Consider the following 20,635-nt stretch of genomic DNA (forward strand, 5'->3'; position numbering starts at 1 on the left):
TTTCGCGCTGCCTTACGACATTGTCAATTTTAGAAAACTTTTGGTGGCTCGTTAGTAAAAATAGAAATAAATGATAGAGGAAGAAATCATGTGTCATGATACGTTCTATATTCCTGTGACCTTACTTTTTATGTGGAGGCACCCATGCACCTGCCAGGTGGAATTGCACTTTATTCATTAATGTAACCCTTTTATTATCCTACGTATGAAGGTATTAACCCAAGACCATCGGAATGGTAATACTTCACGAAATGTTTAACATTTTGATACATATTATCCGACATTTGCACGAAATTTATGTAGTTTCAAAATTCCGGAAACGGAGCTTTGGCTAGTACCACATTCCCTGGCTACTTCTCGTGTGTACTGGTTTTGCGACTTCTCTATTCGGTTTCAAATAATTATTTAAATAAACAAGAATTTTTAATATACCACGTTTTTAAAACGGACTAAAAAGTATAAAATAATTTTTCCCAGCCCCATACAAATTCCTAACAGCATACAGATAGTCCTGAAAATTTGTGATTGTGAATTTTGAATAGCTATGAAAATACTTGTAAGATTTAAAACGAAAAACGTGGGGCGCAAGATAAAAGTAAGGAGTGTAGAAGAGAGTAGCTGCCGTTGAGAAAACTTGCACAACAGTTCATATCATTTGCAGTGCAATGAAATTGTTAGTGACTTAGGTGAACTATTCATGTATCAATTATCTATTGCATGCGCCCCACGTTTTTCGTTTTAAATCTTACACTAGTATTTTCATAGCTATTCAAAATTCATAATCACAAATTTTCAGGACTGTCTGTATGAGGTTAGGAATCTGTGCGCGGGGCTAGGAAAAATTATTTGATACTTTTCAGTCCGCCTTAAAAACGTGGTATATATTAAAAGTTTTTTAAAAACACTTTAACAGTGTCGAAATACTATTTCGACCACACCAAAATTATTAATGAGCAAAATAAATTTTTACTTAACTCCTGTAGATTACAATTGATGTATAAAAATGTTATTTTATTTTGCATAAAGATCCGCAGTCTAGTGGTGATATGCTTCATCTGCAGCAACTGCATTTGTATTACAATGCCCGTGTATCTCCTAGTGCAGGGGTCGGCAACCTGCGGCTCGCGAGCCACATGCGGCTCTTTGGATGTGAAGCGGCGGCTCTTTAGTTCCATACGCAAATATTATTTATTTTATAAAAAAAAACATTTAAAAATCGTTCTGAACTGATTAACGAGGATTAGGCACCGATTCTATCTCTCAGCCACTTGTACTCGCTTTTCACCGCACCCCTCCCGGGCCCTCCCCCGTGACACGCGTCGTCACTGTCGTCAGTCCGTTGGAAGCTCTCGAATGACGCCGTCGTCGGATGTTTCTATGTAGGTTTTAATTCGCTTTCGACGCAAGAGACAATTTGGCGTCTTCACCAGTGCTTTGGCTGTGACGTATAGTTTGTTGTTTCAAGTAAAAGAGTTAGAAGCGAATTATCTTCTCAAAGTTATGTATGTACATATACATACAATATACATATATATTATCTAATTTGTTGTGAAAAACACTACTTATATATGAATAAACAGATATTTTTTCTTATGAATAAATAGATTAGTTTTTTTTTTATCCAAAAAACATTATTTATGCGAGTACTATTTATTGTTGGCAAGAAAAAATTTTGTGGCTCTTTAAAAACTTTGAAATTTTGTAAATTGTAATTTTTTACTCTTCCGACTCAAAAGATTGCCGACCCCTGTCCTAGTGCATATCGTCGGTGTACATCGACAGTACCCAAATTAAAAGATGAGGGGGACGAAACTGTCTGGCCGATTCAACGAATCGTCAGGGATGCTCGCACCTTGCTGCACCGTGTTCGATGTCTTGGCTCGAGGCAACCGGTAGCTGAGCGAATGGAAGGTCCGCATGGTTCAGGATGAGCTGGCAACCCAGAAGAGCCCGAGGCAGGCACGCCGCGTCGCCTGGTACTCGTGGCCGTGTCCCGTTGGGCCGTTAGCGAAAATAAAGGAGCAAACTACTCCGACGAGCGGCCGAGTCGAATAAAGTGCACCGTATTATCGCGTTGCAATCGATCCGGCTACCTACTTTCTTGGCTAAATGGATTATGCGAGAACGCAACGACGACGCTTCTCGGCCGTTCGAGCTGTTGCGCGCTTTCGGCACAGCTCGACACGGCTCGGCGTGGCACGACATCAGGCGAGAAAGCGAGAAAACGAGAAAGCGAGTAAAACGAGAAAGCTAGAAACGGCCATGTGGCGTATCCATCATATTCGTACGTATCGTTGCGTAAAATTGCATTCGCTGCTCGGTCCCGCCCTCGGCGAACGGGGGTAGCGGTCTTATTCAGCGGCAGGCAAGTAAAGTCGACTGCGGAACGAACGACGGATTCGTCGAGCGACGTGTATACATAATAAAGTTCTCTGTGCATGCCGCTCGCAGAGCAAACATTGATCCACGAAACTCTTCGATGCGATTCAATATTTGCGTTTCTACGACGAAAGTGTATCATCGCGCGTCGATCAACGAGAACAAACGCTCCACGCCGGAGCGTTTGTGCAACAAGGAGACACGTCCGTCCGAAGCGGAGGCAGAACGATCTACAGCTTCATCGGCAACGAAGAATATCGCGCGATGACTCTGTGCGCGGGACACCCGTTTCTCTCTGGTCGAAGCGTTTCGGCCTCGCACCGCCCGGCCAGACCCACGCAAAGTGAAACGTCCCGTATCCCGTTGCGCGTCGAGCGTTGCCGACCCGCGATCGTCCAATTAAGAGATCACGCGTCAACTCGCCTTTCTCTCTCGTTCGACCTCGACGTCGACGCTTATGGAAATAACTTTCTACTTTCGTCGTGACGATTCTCCTGCTACGCTCGACACGCTGAAAAACTTAGGGAAAACGCTTCTTAACTCTAACTTAGGATATCGCAATTTCAACCAATCGACATATTAAAAAGATTTAAAGACATCAGCGCATTGGTTTCAGCTTAATCAGATAATTAAGGGGAGAAAGAGATTTTTATTTTGCTCCTGTGTCTTGCAATCGATCAGTTTTATTATTCTATATATAAAAGTACTAACCCAAGATTATCGACATGTCAGTACTTTACGAGATATTTGTGTGAGAAACGTATAGTAGGGTAAAGTGCCCAAATGTTCCTTTTTGATAAAAGATGTACTAAAGCTCTCGGCGCACTGGTTCGAACTAATTTTAGATCAAAGCAATTTGGCAAATTGAATTAAATTTTCGACGTTCCGATCTATGTTTCGATCATTTTCAAGAAGAAAAATAACTGCGTCTTTGAATTATTAAACAGAAAAACTAGTGTTATTACCGTCACTAAATTAAACATTGAATGTCAAAATTGTGTACTTTATTACTCACTTGCTTAATGAAATTATTTTAACTAATTTGAAACCACGGATCAACTAACAACGAATCAGATCATCAATCGCCACATAACCAATCGATATTTGGCGATTATTTCAAACCGTGAAAAGTCAAATCACAACTTTTAACTGCTTGTATACCAAGATGTCATGGTAATATTAAATTAACATCAATATTGACCAATTTGTGAAAAATCTTTGTTTGTTGCACACGATTACATTTAGGTGTTATTGTAAGTGGTAAAGCCACAGGATAATAAAGTTGTTTGGAAAAAATTCATCGTCAAACATTACTGGTTCAGTGATGTTGCGTAGTATTCATGTATCTTAGGTGTTTCATACCTAAGATTTACAATTTTGACATTCAATGTTTAATTTAGTGACGGTAGTAACACTAGTTTTTCTGTTGAATAATTCACAGACGCAGTTATTAGTTTTCTTGAAAATGATCTAAACATAGATCGAAACGTCGAAAATTTAATTTAATTTGCAAAATTGCTTTGATGTAAAATTAGATCGAACCAGTGCGCCGAGAGCATTAGTACAAAGTGCCCAAATATGGTATAGTCACCTATTATGACACTACCTTATATCTTGTAAATGAGAAGTCGAAATCCGAGTTGGGCATTAATCGATTAAAATTTTAATCATGATTGATTGATTAATGTATACGATTAAAAAAAGAAATCGTCGAACAATCGGCGATTGATTCAATCGATTGATGAATTTAATCGTCAATCGTTGATTAAATGAAGAAATCGTCGAAAAATCGGCGATTGATTTAATCGTCAATCGTTGATTAAAAAAAGGAATTGTCGAAAAAAAACATAAAAGCACGTAAACAGAATTTGTATTATGGACCAAATGACAATACACCTAAACTTAGTTTACATTTTTTTCAGTATTCATACAGTTCTGATTACGTATTTCATTTCGAAATTTCAGCAGTTAATCATTAATCAATTATCCGATTGACGATTAATAATCGTTAATCGCAATTAACGATTAATAAGTATTTAATCGTTAACCACAATTTTTTAACGACTAAACGAGGAGATTAATTGTTAATTGCGATTAACGATTGAAGTAGAAATTTAGTCGTCAATCGTTGATTAAATTTTTGCCCAACTCTGGTTGAAATCTAGTGAGAAAATCCTCAAACAATAGTTTACCATGTTTACTCAACAGTGTGCAGTGCAATCGCAGTATTCTATAGATTTTAGTATCGATCCTCCGCCAGTTGTGTCTCCACGTGATGAATATTTTTGTGGTTAGATTTTCGATGGTATCTTTTCCGAGAAAGGTAAGTGATTTTGAAATGTTTGAACATATCTGTAGTTTCAGTTTATTTATATTAACGTTTGCCAACTTCATTTTGTCTTTGTCAGTGGCTAGTATTATCAGTCCACGTGGAGTTTCCAATATGGCACTACCAAGGGTTCGCTAATATGGGTATAGCTATTGACATTCTTGATATGGGTACCGAATATGGCACTAGGTGTTATATTAGGAATTCAAGGTGTACCGTATTAGGACCCCCTTTCGCTAGAACCTGCAAAAAACACCACAAAAAAAAACATTTTTCCCAAGCTGTATTAATTTTGGAACAAACCTGACCCCAGAATCTTATAGAGAGGAAATGCATTTACAACTAGTAATTTTCTGATCGAAAAAGAGCATTCTAAAATAATCAAAAAATGACGTGAACAAAAAGTGGTTCATATTTGGGCACTTTACCCTATACTATTGGGTTGGAAAGAAAGTAATTTCGGTATTTTAAGGTGAAATAAAACCGAATTTCTTTATTCAGGCGATGAACTTTTGATCAATGAAATATTTTCTTATTTATTCTTTTTGGCAGAAGATCATCGAACAAAAGGGACAATATCGTATTCATAAAGTTCATTGTTTGAATTAAGAAATTAGGTTCTATTTCACCTTAAAGTACCGAAATTACTTTCTTGCCAATCATAATGCAATGTTAATTGTCCAACAAGCCAACAAAATATTCACATCGGAAACGGCATCATGGAAGTCTCGTCGTAGGATTGCGCGTTAAAAACGCGCGTGCATTAATTGAACGCGTACAGTAGCTAAAACGAGTACGATTATTTTCATCGAGGTATCGGGGGACGAGCGTGGATGGGCGTATAAATGAAAACGCGAGCGCCGGCATCGCGCGCCTGTGTTTCCATAATAAAGCGATGGAAGGTCGGCCAACGAGAGAATTTTACAAGTGCGTTTCAGGGCATTAGAGAATATTTGCACGCTGGTCGTAAGCGTTCGCATTTTCGGAATAACGATAAACCGAGGTCGGTACACACGCGGTATACGGGAGTCGGGGGGTAGCCGCGCGATCGTTGGATCGCGACCCTTCCCCGGTCCCACGGTTCGTTATAGTTATAGGATCGAGGTACAACGATCCCGATGTCCGCCTCTTCTCGTTCTCTCGAGCGGGATCCACCGCGGTACCGTTAAGGCTCCGTTCACAGTGGCTCCGATATCGGCCAATTCGGCCAACGTCCAACGTTGTGTCTCTTTTTCGCGCGCTCGAAAAGAGAGACAGATGCGCTTCGCGGATCTCATCAATTCTAACGACTAATAATGCAAAAATTAAATATCCACATAATCGGAAAATTTTTGTTTTACCTGCGTTCCAGGTAGCAGAGTTGGGCATTAACACTAGAACTACCAGACCAGTAAAAATGGCTGGTTATACAATTTCATTTTAAAATTCCAACTTCATGTTAGATTTTTTTCCTGTAATGATGTAATGACTTTTACAGCGATAACTGAAGGAGTAATATAATGAATTTGATTTTTGTTTAATTTATTCAGAATCAAAATAATTTTGTATCATGGCTACTTATGGTTGTCTGTACTTTACGTACTGGTGCTTCTCTTACAAGGGAAGAACCCCAAGTGTCCGACTTCGGTTTTGATAACACTGTCCAACAAGTTTCAACTTTTTTTTATGTTCCACAATTACTGTTGGGTGGTTCATATAGAGTTTTTTGCGCTGATTCCGAATCTGTCCTTGATTTTTCCCCTAGACGCACAGTTTTTGAGAAACTTGATTTTGAAAAAAAAACATATTTTTCAACTTTAAACAAATATTGTGGTGTTATTATAAAAGATATTGAATTGTTCTTTACAGCAAACAATTCTGTAGATTTTCCCGAATACAGTGATATCCAATATTAATACATTATGATTGTTTAAACATGTTCAAACAATCAATAAAGTCGGAGAGGACACCACTTTTGCATCAGTACGTAGTTCTTGAGACTTAATTTGACACATGAAAATGTGAAAACATGAAACATTTTGAACATGAAAATGATTTTTTTTCTAGCAAAAATATCTGTTAATGTCAAAATTGTTTCGCGGACCCCCGGCAAAGGCTACGCGGACCACAGTTTAGGAATCACTGGTCTAGAAGTAAATGAAGGATTAAACATCGTGGTATTTAAAAAGATGAACTGCTGGATCGGCTGCCCGGATAGTCGTGTCTCGTTTACGAAAGCATGGAAGCGATCCTTGAAACGTCGCACGCGAACATCGATACGACGTTGATCGGGGCCACGCTTAGAGGATCGAAGACAGGTTGGAATCGCGAGGCGTATTTAAATTCCGCGTCAGTAAACGTCGCGCGTCGCGCGTTGCGGTGCGATACGGCGCGATATCGAAGAATATTCATTGCTCGAGTATCGAGCGACCGACTATCGCGAGTCAAAGTAGTATTCATCTGGTAATCGGTGTCGGTGTCAGTCACGCAATGCATACGGAAACCTCTTATCGAGATTCCACCAAATCCCATTAGCAAAGAACGACCTCGACCGCGTCGCTAATGGAATCGGAATCGGAATCGGAATCGGGATAGGAAACGGAATCGCGCTTGGAAGCTCGATGGGAAACAACGGCACCGTATTGGCCGGCCGAGATCGAAAACGAGCCGACCGGTCCTAAAGGCAGTTACCCAGAAGCAAGTGTAAGTCGAAGCCTACTTTGACCACCGCAACGGTAAAACCTGTAAGACGCACAGTGATCCAGACCGACGCTATAACTGTTCATGAGCTAAAAAATCAAAATATTCATATCGAGTTTTAACAAATGGTTGGCATGTGTTGTCTTATAAAAATCGCATCATAGAATTTATACAGATTTTCTGTGATTTTTATTATAATATGTGCCTGGAGACAAAAATGTCTATAATCATTTCCAGTGAAAGCATCATTATAATTTAAATAATTGTGCCGTTTATTTTGAAAGGGCCTATAAGGCCATTTTACATAGCAGACTGAACATACATCAGTTTCAAGTCCAACTTTGCAAAAACTAGGACGGACTTACCCCAATCCACCTTAATAAAATCTTGAATTTGGAAAAAAAGGGGGAAGAACTTATTTGCACTTCTAATATCTATGTTGAGAACGCGCCGGGTATTAAACATTATGGTCCATAATTTACTAGAAAGAAAATACTTAGTGAATTAAAGAAAATGGACAAGGGATAAAGTTGAAAGTTGCGTGCTGTAATCAAGCCGCTGCCATTGTTACAATGCATTTTTGATTCCATAATGTCATAGCTGACGTTAAGACGAGTTCAACGACCTACTATATTACTATATTACGACCTTGAACTTCTAAATAACGCTAAAATAGTTTTAACCAACTTTTCGGTTGAAATATCCCACTGTGCGCCGATTAAAAGTACACGGTCCAACAAGGATCGGGGTTTCGGCAGAGACGAAATCGCGTCCGAGCAGCTCCGAGTCAAGACGAGAGGAAAAAGAGAAGTCCGGAGCGAAAACAGAGAACGGGATTAAAGGATACGACTAAAGGCTAACGAGGCTCGAATACACGAGGCATCTCGGCGCATTCAATACGCTTCCGGCAACTCTTGCCGCTCACAATGCTTGAATACAGGCGCACGACTCGCGAATGACCCGAGCTTATCCCCCGATACACACACGGCTACGCTCACGCCACTCGCCCCCGCATTTTGTCGCAGGTACGAACACGAACGAGCAACGTCACTCCTCTACAGGATGCCTAACAAAGACCGCCTCTCTTAAAAGTCTGCGGAGAGAGTCTTTAACTCCGACGAGGTACGAAGCGCGGCGAACCACGGGAAAAGAAAACAACGAGTACTCAACTATTTACCGGATAACATCTAGGCCCTCGCGTTCCAGCTCAATTTGCCAGCAGCCCAGCGCCCGCCCGTCGCTCCTGTAAACAGAAACTCCTCCCCAAAGACCTTTCGGTCGACTTTTAATTCGTTGAACGGGGCGAATTCATTAGAATTCGTAAACGGATGAAAAATACGCCGCGGGTCGGAAGAACTCTCTTTCTTCCCTTAATCGTTTTAATAAATAGGAAACGATATATCGATTTCGAATTTCGTTAACCCGTCGACTCAAAAAGCGACGGATTCCATCAAAAAGTCAACTTCGCTTTCGAGACATTGTCGTTTGAAAGACGCGTTTGAATTAAACATAGGACATCGGTTAAATTGCATTATTATTACCACGCTTATATTAGCTTGTCGTGTCGTTGTATGCGTCAAATATTGTAATCGAATTTTAAACCACTTCCCGATGAGCTAGAGACTTGAAACTTTAAACATAGCCCAGAACTGGGTGACAATGCAATATTAAAAAACAAATTTTTTAAAAAAACTATGCGTTTAGGAGATATAAACTATTAAAAGTTTAACCATTACACCTTCCCGCGCGACGCACGGTAGTCCCTCATCGCGGCCAGCGATCCCCACTCCACGCGCCAGCGCTTACCTACTCCACTATGTGTTCCCACTTCGACTCATCCCCACTCCACTGGCCCACTTCGCATCGTAGGACCTCAGTTTACTTACTGAGTTGGTTAGGATCAGATCGGGGTGGAGGGCGACAAGGACCGGCGATTCTGCTCGGCAAGCGGCTCGCGGTCGTCACTACAAACCAATATGGCGGCGCCCTTACCTGTCAAAAACACTGAAATAGCTCCTGAACTATTGATCCTACAGAATGGAAACTTCGATTTGCAGCCGCCATGACACAATATTTTTCCTTTTACAAAAGATGGTTGAAGTGGTAATTAAAATCGATTACAAGAGATGTGAAGACTAGAAAGTAGAAAATAAAAAAATATGTAAAAAACTTTTTAAAAACCACGCTTATATTAAAGTGCACTAAAAAGGAGAAAATAATTTTCTTAGACATTAGCGACAATAAATAAAAGCGTGAAGCGCTAAACTATATTGACGCAATCTTCGTGGGAACGAAGATTGTTCCAGAGAACTATCCACCAATAATTTTTTTTAGACATTAGCGACAATAAATAAAAGCGTGGAGCGCCCACGAAGATTGCGTCAATATAGTTTAGAGCTCCACGCTTTTATTTATTGTCGCTAATGTCTAAAAAAATTATTTTCTCCTTTTTAGTGCACTTTAATATAAGCGTGGTTTTTAAAAAGTTTTTTTTATATATTTTTTTTTTCTTGACCCTTCCGAATTTGTTTCACACTTTTTCTGAAAGGACCAGATCGCAAAATTTTTAGGCTCGGGTAGCAAAAAAAAAAGAAACAGGTTCCACATCTTTTTTTAGGAATCGATATTTTTACATAATCTTTTTTTATGTTACTTAATTTCATTTATTTTTAACCCTTTGCACTGAGAGCTATTTCAACTCGACAATTAAACATTTCTTCCGATCTAGAATTTTCGCATTCCCTATGATTTTTCAAATTGTATGGATACGAAATTAATATAATACCTCATACAATACCTAAATGTTTAGTAATTGAATAGATACTGACACATTTAAGAGTTAAAAATCTTTGAGCACCGTGCGAAGAAACAAGTGAAATTTTACGACATCTGACAATTGACGAAATCTATGGAGAAAGTGTTGCATTCAGGACAGTTTCTCCGCGAAGACGATTCTGTCTGTTCGTGGTTGGATCGTTCCACTGGATTCTCATCTCGGTTCGGAGAGCGTAGATCCATCTTTGAGTCGACCTGTATAACCAGCACTGTTTATGTGGCTCCTTACGACACGTGGCATCAAGATTTTAGCATTATTTGCAAGTTCAAGGGTATAACAATGTACACTCAGTAGAATAAGTCTCCGTACACCCCTTAAACCAGAATAACTTTTTTATAATTACAAGAAATGTGACCTGATGTTTTGTAAGCAATTGGAAGCATTGGTTTACTGAATAATGTGAAAGAAAATATTTTCTAAAAATTACAATTTACAAGGTTGCATGCAAAAATAATAAAAGGCACTCTTTGAAACATTTTTATTTGGACCCTTAATAAAAATTTAAAATATATGTATTGTAGATCTACAGTAGTTACACACCTGCTGAAAATTTCATCGAAATCGATTGACACATGCACGAGCTACAAGCGGTTAAAAATGGTGAAAATACGACTTTTGATCAGTTTCTGCTTAAAATCCACGCGCTTGACGTTCTTTCCTGCGTTAACCGATTTCGATGAAATTTTCAGCATGTGTATAACTAACATAGATCTACAAAACATATATTTTAAATTTTCATTAGGGACCCAAATAAAAAAGTTTCAAAAAATTCTTTTTTTTTTATTTCTGCTTGTAACCTGATCAATTATAAATTTGTGGAAAATCTTTTTTGCACATCATCTAGTAAACCAATGCTTCTAATTGCTTACAAATAATCAGATCGGTTGGTACAATTATAAAAAAGTTATTCTGGTTTAAAGGATGTACGGAGACTTATTTTACTGAGTGTAGAGGTCGTCGAACTCGTTTTGACATCAGCTACAATATCCTGAAGTCCCAATTATATTAATCTTTAAAAATTACAGGTAATCTTGATTTTTTATAGACTACATAATACATAAATCCTATACTGTAAAGTTGAATGAATGCATAAACTCAATTTTTTTGAAATCGTGACATGCAGCGTTTTTTCTTACACCTGATAATTGACAAAGTCTATGGAGAAAGTGTTGCATTTAGAACAATTTCTCCGTGAAGACGATTCTGTCTGTTCGTGGTTGGATCGTTCCACTGGATCCTTGTCTCGGTTCGGAGAGCGTCGATCCATCTTTGAGTCGACCTGTATAACCAGCACCGATCATGTGGCTCGTTTCGACACGTGGCGAGGGTACTGCGCGACAGAAGCAAAGGGAATTGCGAGCGGCAGAGGAACTGTGGTAGGTAGAGAGACGAAGAGGAAGAGGAAGAGAAAGAGAGAGAGAGAGAGAGTGAGGGAGAGAGCGGACGGAGGGGTCACAGAGAAAGGAAGACAGAGGCGGCACGGAACGAGGGCCCGGCTCGAAAAGGCTTAATGAAAGTTGCCTGTTGCTCGTACAAATCGTCGTGTCAACGGAGAAAATCTCCATTCCCAGCTCTTTGGCCCGACCCATAGCAAACGAGTGGCCTTTCACGCGATAGCCGCTCGTAACGTCCGATCAATTCCGTTCCGTACTACTCGGCTCTCCCTCTAGGCCGGTTCGATCCTAATTAAGGTAAAGCCTCCGGTAATCGACCTCGTAGCTGACCATTTCTCAGGGAAACGGAAAAATGATGCTTTTAGACTTAATAATCTTTCGAAAAAGGCGCGATAGATACATATAGTTCCTCATATTACTGAAGATATCAAGCAAACATAAATTAAATTTTATAATCTTGTAATCGAATTTTAAATCACTTCCGGATGAGCTAGAGACTTGAAACTTTAAACACAGCTCAGAATTGGATGACAATGCAATATTAAAAAACAAATTTAAAAAAAAACTGTGCGTCCAGGAGAAAAAGTAAATTAAGATTGGAAATGGTAAATAATCCTAATGAAGCGACGACAAGATCAGGAACAACTCTTGATGCAGTATTTGCAAGACATTTAGACAAAATTGAATCAAGAATATTTATATCATATTTTAGCTATCACAAGCCAATTGTTTCAATGATAGAATCATAGAAAATCATAAAACATAGAAAAAAATAATGAACGATCAATTTGCGACGCAAAGAAGGAGAGCATATGAGGATGAGACATAGTTCATAGCATTTGGACAATTAGAATGTTGCGAACGAACCTGATGTGTAATCAGGGAGTCGCTAGGATTGTTAGTGGGCTTCGTAACTAGTATAATTTAATTGATACAATCCAAGCGGTAAGATTGTATGTATCGTGTGGGAACGTTCAATTACTATATTATGATTTTGGAACAATAATAGTGGGTCAAGTGATAAGCACGAATTTACCAATAAACACAAATATATTCTGATAATAAGTGAATATGTTACAATTGTGTAATTGTCGCGATTGAATAAGATGGTATGCAAGAAAGTATTATTACCTATGTTTACGCACCGGCAATGCGGGGTCTCGGAGCAACTTTACGAATGCCGAATAGATTTTAAACCGAACTCGAGGAATCTATATAGTTGACTTTGATACGAAGGGGAACTTTAGCCCGATCTCACTAACAAGTTCACTCTACGAGAGGCAGCACGACGTGACACGATTCGTGTATACGAAAGTACTAGCCCCCGAGAGTAGAATCTAAGGGTTTATGTACCCCTACAATGAATGCTCTGTTCATAATCTAATCGCATTTAGGGCTTAGGGCCAGACTCTCGTTTTTTGTCACTTCCAATTAAATCGGGCCAGAGCTCGGTCTTCGTTAAAAGGTTCAACTATGATATGAAAGGTTATGTAGGACGCTTCCTGCCAGAGACGATTTTGAAGAGATTCCCGTGAGAAAGTCGAACTGAATCTGTGTCGATGGCATCGGCTGCGTTCGGAACGTAAAACGACGTAACTTCATTGTAAAAATTAGTATGCTATAGCAACGTATAGCAATTTTATTTTGGTACTACAATAAACTAGAGAATCTCTACTTTATAATAATGTAAAAATAATCGCGTGGGGCGACGTGGGGCATATACTAATTCATTGACGAAGAGGAGTAACATGGGCGTTTCTGTGGAAAAATAAGTACCGTTTTTGACACTTAATTTACAAAAATAGAGGTATGTTATCGATAATTTGGAATTACTAAAGTGAAAATACATGTTTTGAGATGCTATATATCCGCATCATATATAGGAAATTTAAATACTCCTTCGTACATTTTAACATATTTCTAGCGCGTATGACAATGTGCCCATTCATTTATAGGTTAGGCGGCCGCCTTTTAGGTGAAGTTTACACGCTCTGTAAACATACAACAAAAGAATTTTACGTTCTAATATTCAAGGGTTTTAATACATGGTTATTTTAGATAATATTGGCACAGTTAGTTGTTGTTTATTTGAAAGTTAATTTTGTCCAGCTACAAAGGCCATCCGGCACACTGTGCGTTGCGCCGAAAGCATTTAAAAATTTATTAACTTGAATCATACTGAGAAAATTTACCACACGGCCCTGGCGATGAATGCCCAACCGATTAAAGGGACAATAGCGAACACTCGTTCGAGTTTCTCCGGGTCGAATTTTTGCAAAATGGAGTCCCCAATCGAACCGCCGATATTCTTGGCTGGTTGATATTCGTTAATAGCGAGCTTCCGGGCTCGGGGAGACTTTGCGTTGCATTACCGGTAACGTGACTGCGCCTGCGGTGCAATCCGGAGCAATCCGGCGCAATCCGGTGCACCGGTCCTCCTCCAGGTCCCTGGCGAGCAAGTTTCCGCACGGAGACAGGACTTTGTGGACTTTCGGAGAACGGGAGTGTCCCTCCATAACGCGATAATTGTGTATCGCTTCTACTCTCGAGTCTGGTCCGCGCGGCCGACCATCGTTAATCCCCGACCATGGTAATCCGGGCTGCTTGACGAATCACTTTCGAGGGTCGCTCGACGCGAACCAGCGCGCATCCCGTCGATTTCGCGTGAAATCGAAAAAACGATATATTTCCGCCCTTTGTTTCTAGATTAATTCCCTTCGCGTCGGACCACTCGTTGTTCCATGCTCGTTCTTCTCTCTATATTTTTTGTTTTTGTTTGCCACGGTCCACGCGAAAAAGGAAGGAAACAGAGCGAAAGGTAAAATTTTATTTTATCGTAACAATTTGGTTCTGCATATTACTCCGTGTTTTTGCAGAGAGACACGATGCTCGAGGTTGCATTAAAGTGAACGTTAAACAATGCGAGATTTAAATACTGTACAATTACCTTTGATCATAAGGTTTTTTCGTTCTGGTGCTCCGAGCGACGGGACTTGTGTACGAGACGACCTAATATACCGTGCGTGTTACTCGACCGGAATCAACGTATGCATACGCACGCTCCAGAACCGCGTTCTAGAGAATAGGTTCTCGGTAGGCGGGGAGGGGGGGGGGGCGCCTGCGAAGCTGCTTTGAAACGGGAGAGGGAAACTGGTAATTTTTGGCGGAACGTCTGGGAATCGTAAACGATCGATTCGGTGGCGCGTGTAGTAGAGGATCGCGTCGGGGCAAACAGCTCGAATTATACCCCGAATCTCGAGATAGCGTCGGATACCCAGGAATTTGGCAGCGGTGCGGTGGATCGCGTATACATACGTGGGACGATTCAACAATGGGATTGTCGTGACGATTATTAGCTGTGAATACCGAGGACAGAGAAATTACACCGTAGGAGATCCCTCTTGTCGCGACGCTCGAAGACGCCTCGCGACGGGGCGATGGGGGGGGCGGGGGATGGTGGAGGCGTACGGGACGCCACGCTGTTCTACGCCGAGTAATATGATCCTTTCGACAGAAGCGAGGAAGGAACCTCCAACCTCCTCTGCTTCCTCCTATCTCTCGATCCTTGTAACCTCGTTACCCCCGAACTCTCGGAAGATGGGGGACGAATGTTCTCAGGCGCGACACGTCACGACTGATACGTGACGACGCGGGCGCCTCGTTCTTCCCGATAATTACACCTCAGTTAGTAATTCGCCCGAGGGCGGAAGAGGGGGTTAGTTGTACCGGCTCGATAATGTAATGTACTCGGAATAATGCACACGCGTTTCCCGAGACACCCGGTTGTGCTACCCGCTATACTCTCTACCCTCTACCCATCTCAGGTGTATTCGACCAGGCTTCCGCGTTATCTACGCCCGTTGTAATTACATTTTGACATTTCGGAGACTACGGTAATGGTATAATCTAATACGGTATAATGTTATCAGGCGGCAGACTCGACGCGACGCGCCGCGAGCAGCGAGCAGCGCGTGGCGCCAATCTTATCGAGGGAAAGCGACGACAACGGTGGTCGGTTTTTCACCTAGAGCTAGAAATTCTGCGGTGCTCGTCGACGAATTAAGAGCTTCGTCCGTTGTGACGCAACATCCGGCGCGGCGTGCGGTCAAACCAGTGCCGCCAGATCGAGGAAATCGAGGGGAATACGGTTTACCACCTCTCTGATGAACAGATTAATACGTGACCAATCTACGGTCTTACAATAGGGGATGTTGGAGTATGCTCATGGTGCTGGAATGGGATAGTGGAAGGGGAAACGGAGGAGAGGAAACATCGACCAGTTTTGGTCGATTCTGGCGGCACTGGGTCAAACGGACGTAAACTGGGTTCTTGTTAGAGTTCGACGAGACGCGACACACCGCGAGCACCGAGCACCAATCTTATCTCACTTATTTTTAATGAAATTTTACCAATATATTCGCGACATTTTTCTGATTCAAATGACATCAAACAAGATACAATTTGGCCCATGTTCACTGTACAGGGTGTATAAAAAGTAATGGTCATCCGTTCTAGGGGTGAATCTACGCCTCTGGGTCGGTGGACATTTGTAAGAGAAACTTCCACCAAAATTGCATATGACAAAGAAAATTATTGTTAACATTTTTTTTACATCAATCCATTCATCAATACCACTCATTCAGGAGAGAAAAAGTTTGAAAGAAGCCACGTGTCGCAAACAAAGAGTTATTGAGATATAAGTTGTTCAAGGTTTTGGCTTAGCAGACTAATGAACAGTGCAATGTTTCTTATCAGGATATTAAGTCCCTTCTTGATCAATTATTTCTTTTTAAACGCGACGCATAACATTACATAAGTAGTATATAGTTTTATATGCGGTTATATTATACATGTACAGGGTATCTCAGACCACCCGTACCACCCATTTATAATCTAGAAAATAGGTTATTGCTGCCGCTTGAACACGGTCAAACGAACGTGAACTGTGTTCCTGGACTTGGCCGCGCTAACGTACCCTTCGGTGTCCAGGAATCCCAGGACAGAGACCGAGGAATTCTTCGCGGAGAAGTTTCCTCTCGCCTCGTCTCGACTGAACGTACGGGACGAAACGGAACGATAGGACCAGTTTCCTATTTCTGGAGCCAGAACGAACCCAGACACAGTGTTCAAACTTTCAGCAGCCGATCGGAGGTGTAAGAACCTTGCAACTTTCAAACCGTGTTCAAGATATACACACGGTCTTCCTCGTGCACCGGATTCAGGGCCGTGTCGTGCCGTGATACAGAGAGGTGGCCGCATCAGGCGGCGCCGTAAATTACAATTCGAACCATTCAATAATTGAAAATGTTTACGCAACGCTTTTCTATATTGGCCTATATTATTCCGACGTTGATGTACACGATTTATCATTAATCTTATATTTTTATATCACCATCGAAGGTTATTTTAAAGGAAGAACATTTAAGGACGGCATTTCGAAGACTCGCATCGTACTGAGATAAACTAATTCTATTAAAAGTTGAACGACTTCGACGAGAGAGCGAAATTTGATCCTTGAGGAAAGGAAGTAGAAAATCCAAGTTCACTACTTTCCTTTGACGCAGCGCTAATAATCTTGGTGTACGGTAGTTTGTGGGCTGTTGAGCGGCTGGGAGAAACCTTGGTACATCCGAAAAGTTACAGCTGGCGAGGAGACAGTCCGCATATCGACCACGGGATCGGCATCTCGACGTTGCGAGATCGAAAATCGAGCTCCGGAAAATATCTGTCGGTAGATAGCGGGTGCCGGGGGACACCGAGAAAGACGTTCAGGGTCCGTTCGATGGAACGCGTAATGTATGCCGGATAATGCTCGCCCCTTTGCCGCTCCTTGGCGGTAGCGAATCGTGGTGAGGCGAGACGAGGCAGGGCAAGGAGTCTCATCTTGGTCACCCGCTCGCTCTCCTCTCCATCCATTGAGCCCTCTGCCAATCGGTCCTGCGTCCTCCGTCCTTCGGTCTCCGGCCACGGCACTCCGCCCTCTCGCTCCTGTTCGGGTGGTTCCCGGTCGGTCGGCAGTCGCGCATTAATGCGAGCCGAGGACATGCAACGAAGGCTCGACGTAGGCTACCCGAGGATGCTTCTTGCAAGAATAAGAGAACAGGATCGCTGGGGATGTCCCGGGATTCTGTCCTCTATCGATCTCTCGCGTACATAGACACTAACTTGTGCCCTCCGCAAGCCGTGCTATGTATCTGCTGTATACATATACCGATCTCTCCGTCTCTATTCGTTGGCTCGTCTTCCATCTCATTCGCGCCCCTCGTGCTCCCTGTCTCTTTCCCTCCCGGTATCTTTTCTCCTTTGCCTCTCCCGATCGTCCCTTCTCTTTCTTTTCACTTCCCCGTTCTGTTCGCGATTGTCCGTCGCTGTTTATCCTCCCTTCTCTCCCTCTCTCTCCGGAGCCCATGGCATCCCTGTCCGTCCGGCTGCCACCATATCTCCTTCTCTCTCTATCCTCTTCGCCACAGGTTCGATATCTCGCTCTCTCGCGAGAGCCGGATTCCTGGCGTGAATGCACACGTAAACGCGCCCACACATCGCGCGCACGCTCTCCTCCGCGCTCCGCGCTGCGCACCGATTCGGCTCCTCTCCTGTCTCTCTGTCCGTTTGTGCCCAAAGATCGAGAGGGATGACCCGGACCGAGCGCGTACAACCGCGCTCGCTATCAAAGAATGTATACAGACAAAAAGACAGCACATCGTCTATTTTTTCTCATTCGGTACAATAAAGTGATGAAAATGAATATTACCACGTTTTTATTAGCTCGCTTTCTTGTCTGTCTGTTTGTTTTAATAAGTGAATGTCTTTTGACATGCCTGTACTGTGCGGAACACGAGAGAAAACTAGCGGGAAGCGAGCGGGGGAAAAACCTGACCATTCAGATTGTCTTTGCGTTCCTCTTTCCCCGTTCCCCTTCCGCTAGTTCTCTCTCGTGCTCTGGACAGTATGTATAATGTACTTTGCCCTCTCGCAAGGTAAGGTCTAATAACATATAAATGGGGGGTAAGGTGGGGTCTCTTACAAGGGAAGGACCCCAAGTATCCGACTTCGATTTTGATAATTTTTTGTGAGACGATGGTATATGGATCCCTAATTATGTATGCAAAATATTAGGTGTTGTTACTCAATAGTTTTAAAGATATCAACGATTAAAGTTAATGGAACTTTTAAAACTACAGCTTGAATCATGGTATGTCAACAAGGTATGAAACTTTAATTGTTTATATCTTCAAAACTATTGAGTAACTACACCTAATATTTTGCATGCATAATTAGGGATCCGTATACCATCATCTCACAAAAAATTATCAAAATCGAAGTCGGACACTTTCCTTGTTAGACTCGACGAATGAATTTCATAAGTAGTCTCGTTTTGAATAAATTTCGGATAAAGAATAACACAGGATAAAAAGTAAACAAACAGATTTAATTTTATTCATATGAAAATTCTTTTCAGAAATCCGAAGCTGGGGTCTCTGAGACCCCACATTACCTTGCGAAGGTTGATATCATCGACAATATTTACTATAACAGAATTCTAGGAATTTATTATTCTAGGATTTATGCTTCTTAAGGGGCCCCTAGACAATCAATAATATTGTCAATACGCCTATCAATAATATTGACGAGGCGCATTGAAAGGGCATATTGACCGTTTAGGTTCAAACGCATTGTCAGTTAATTAATTCATTGTTAATTCGGAAGCTTCAATATTATTGCCAACCTACATTTTTTGACAACAGAGTTGGGCGAAAAAAGAAAGCGAGCTAATAAAAACGTGGTAATTTAATCAACGATTGACGACTAAATTTCTACTTCAATCGTTAATCGCAATCTCCTCGTTTAGTCGTTAAAAAATTGTGGTTAACGATTAAATACTTATTAATCGTTCATTGCGGTTAACGATTAAATTTCTACTTTAGTCGTTAATTGCGATTAACGATTATTAATCGCCAATCGGATAATTGATTAATGATTAACTGCTGAAATTTCGAAATGAAATACGTAATCAGAACTGTATGAATACTGAAATTAATATAATATATAAAACATGAACTCTGTTTACGTGCTTTTATGTTTGAAGTTATTATTCCTGGAAAGCTACGACCATGTTTTTGTTGAAATACATTATTATTTCTGTCAATTCTCCATCCGCTCTCTGTTCCCTCTCTTTGTCTCTCTCCCCCTCCTTACTACAATTTATTGATAGACCGTGAGGCGATTAACTTCAACAATTGATTAAATCATCCGATTTTTCGATGATTCCTTTTTTTAATCAACGATTCACGATTAAATCGATCGATTGAATCAATCGCCGATTTTTCGACGATTTCTTCATTTAATCAACGATTGACGATTAACTTCATCAATCCATTGAATCAATCGTCGATTTTTCGACGATTTCCTTTTTTTAATCGTACACATTAATCAATCAATCATGATTAAAATTTTAATCGATTAATGCCCAACTCTGTTGTCAACCTACATTGACAATATTATTGATCGTCTAGGGACCCCTTTAGTTGCGTAGAAGTTACTGGAGAGCAAACGTTCATTGCAGAACGTAATTGATGAAGTGGATAGTAGCTTCTTTCGTGCACTAAAGGACGTACATAAACGACATAGTACCGGCTGGAATGTCTCTGTGTTTACCGCGTCTATGGAGGAATACGACACACATCCTGGCGCGGCTTGCCGGTCCGTCTGCTTTCGAGGGACGGTCGTCGTTATCGAATAATCAACGGCCGCGAAAAACGACGTCCGCTAACGGTCGTGACGTTCCCGAGTTCCCACGCTTCCGTTCCCTTTACTTTCTCGCGAGCCGCGTGCCGCGAACGGCATGCGTTCGGCCAGTTTTTCGCGATCGAACGGCAAACTTGTCGAAGCAGCGTTATTTCGAATTTCGAACGGAAATATTCGGTAATTGGTGGCGAACGGCACGAGCTAATCCTTCCGTTGTGTTTCGTTTCGGGGGGGGGGGGGGGAGGAGGAGGTCCGCCAGCCCTCGGGGAAACG

At 41.5% G+C, this 20,635-nt stretch overlaps 1 protein-coding gene across 1 annotated transcript in view; it reads left to right on the top strand.

The window, feature by feature from the left end:
• Positions 1-6,906: 6,906 nt before the first annotated feature.
• The window catches only part of LOC143207086 (lachesin), a 108,615-nt gene continuing 94,886 nt past the window's right edge, over positions 6,907-20,635 (top strand). Inside the window, exon 1 of the mRNA XM_076420150.1 lies at positions 6,907-7,390. The gene's annotated coding sequence lies outside the window, so the exon portion shown is untranslated. The remainder of the gene's footprint in view (positions 7,391-20,635) is intronic.

The sequence above is a fragment of the Lasioglossum baleicum genome, chromosome 3 (genome assembly GCF_051020765.1).
Source record: "Lasioglossum baleicum chromosome 3, iyLasBale1, whole genome shotgun sequence".
In the NCBI taxonomy this organism is placed as follows: domain Eukaryota; kingdom Metazoa; phylum Arthropoda; class Insecta; order Hymenoptera; family Halictidae; genus Lasioglossum; species Lasioglossum baleicum.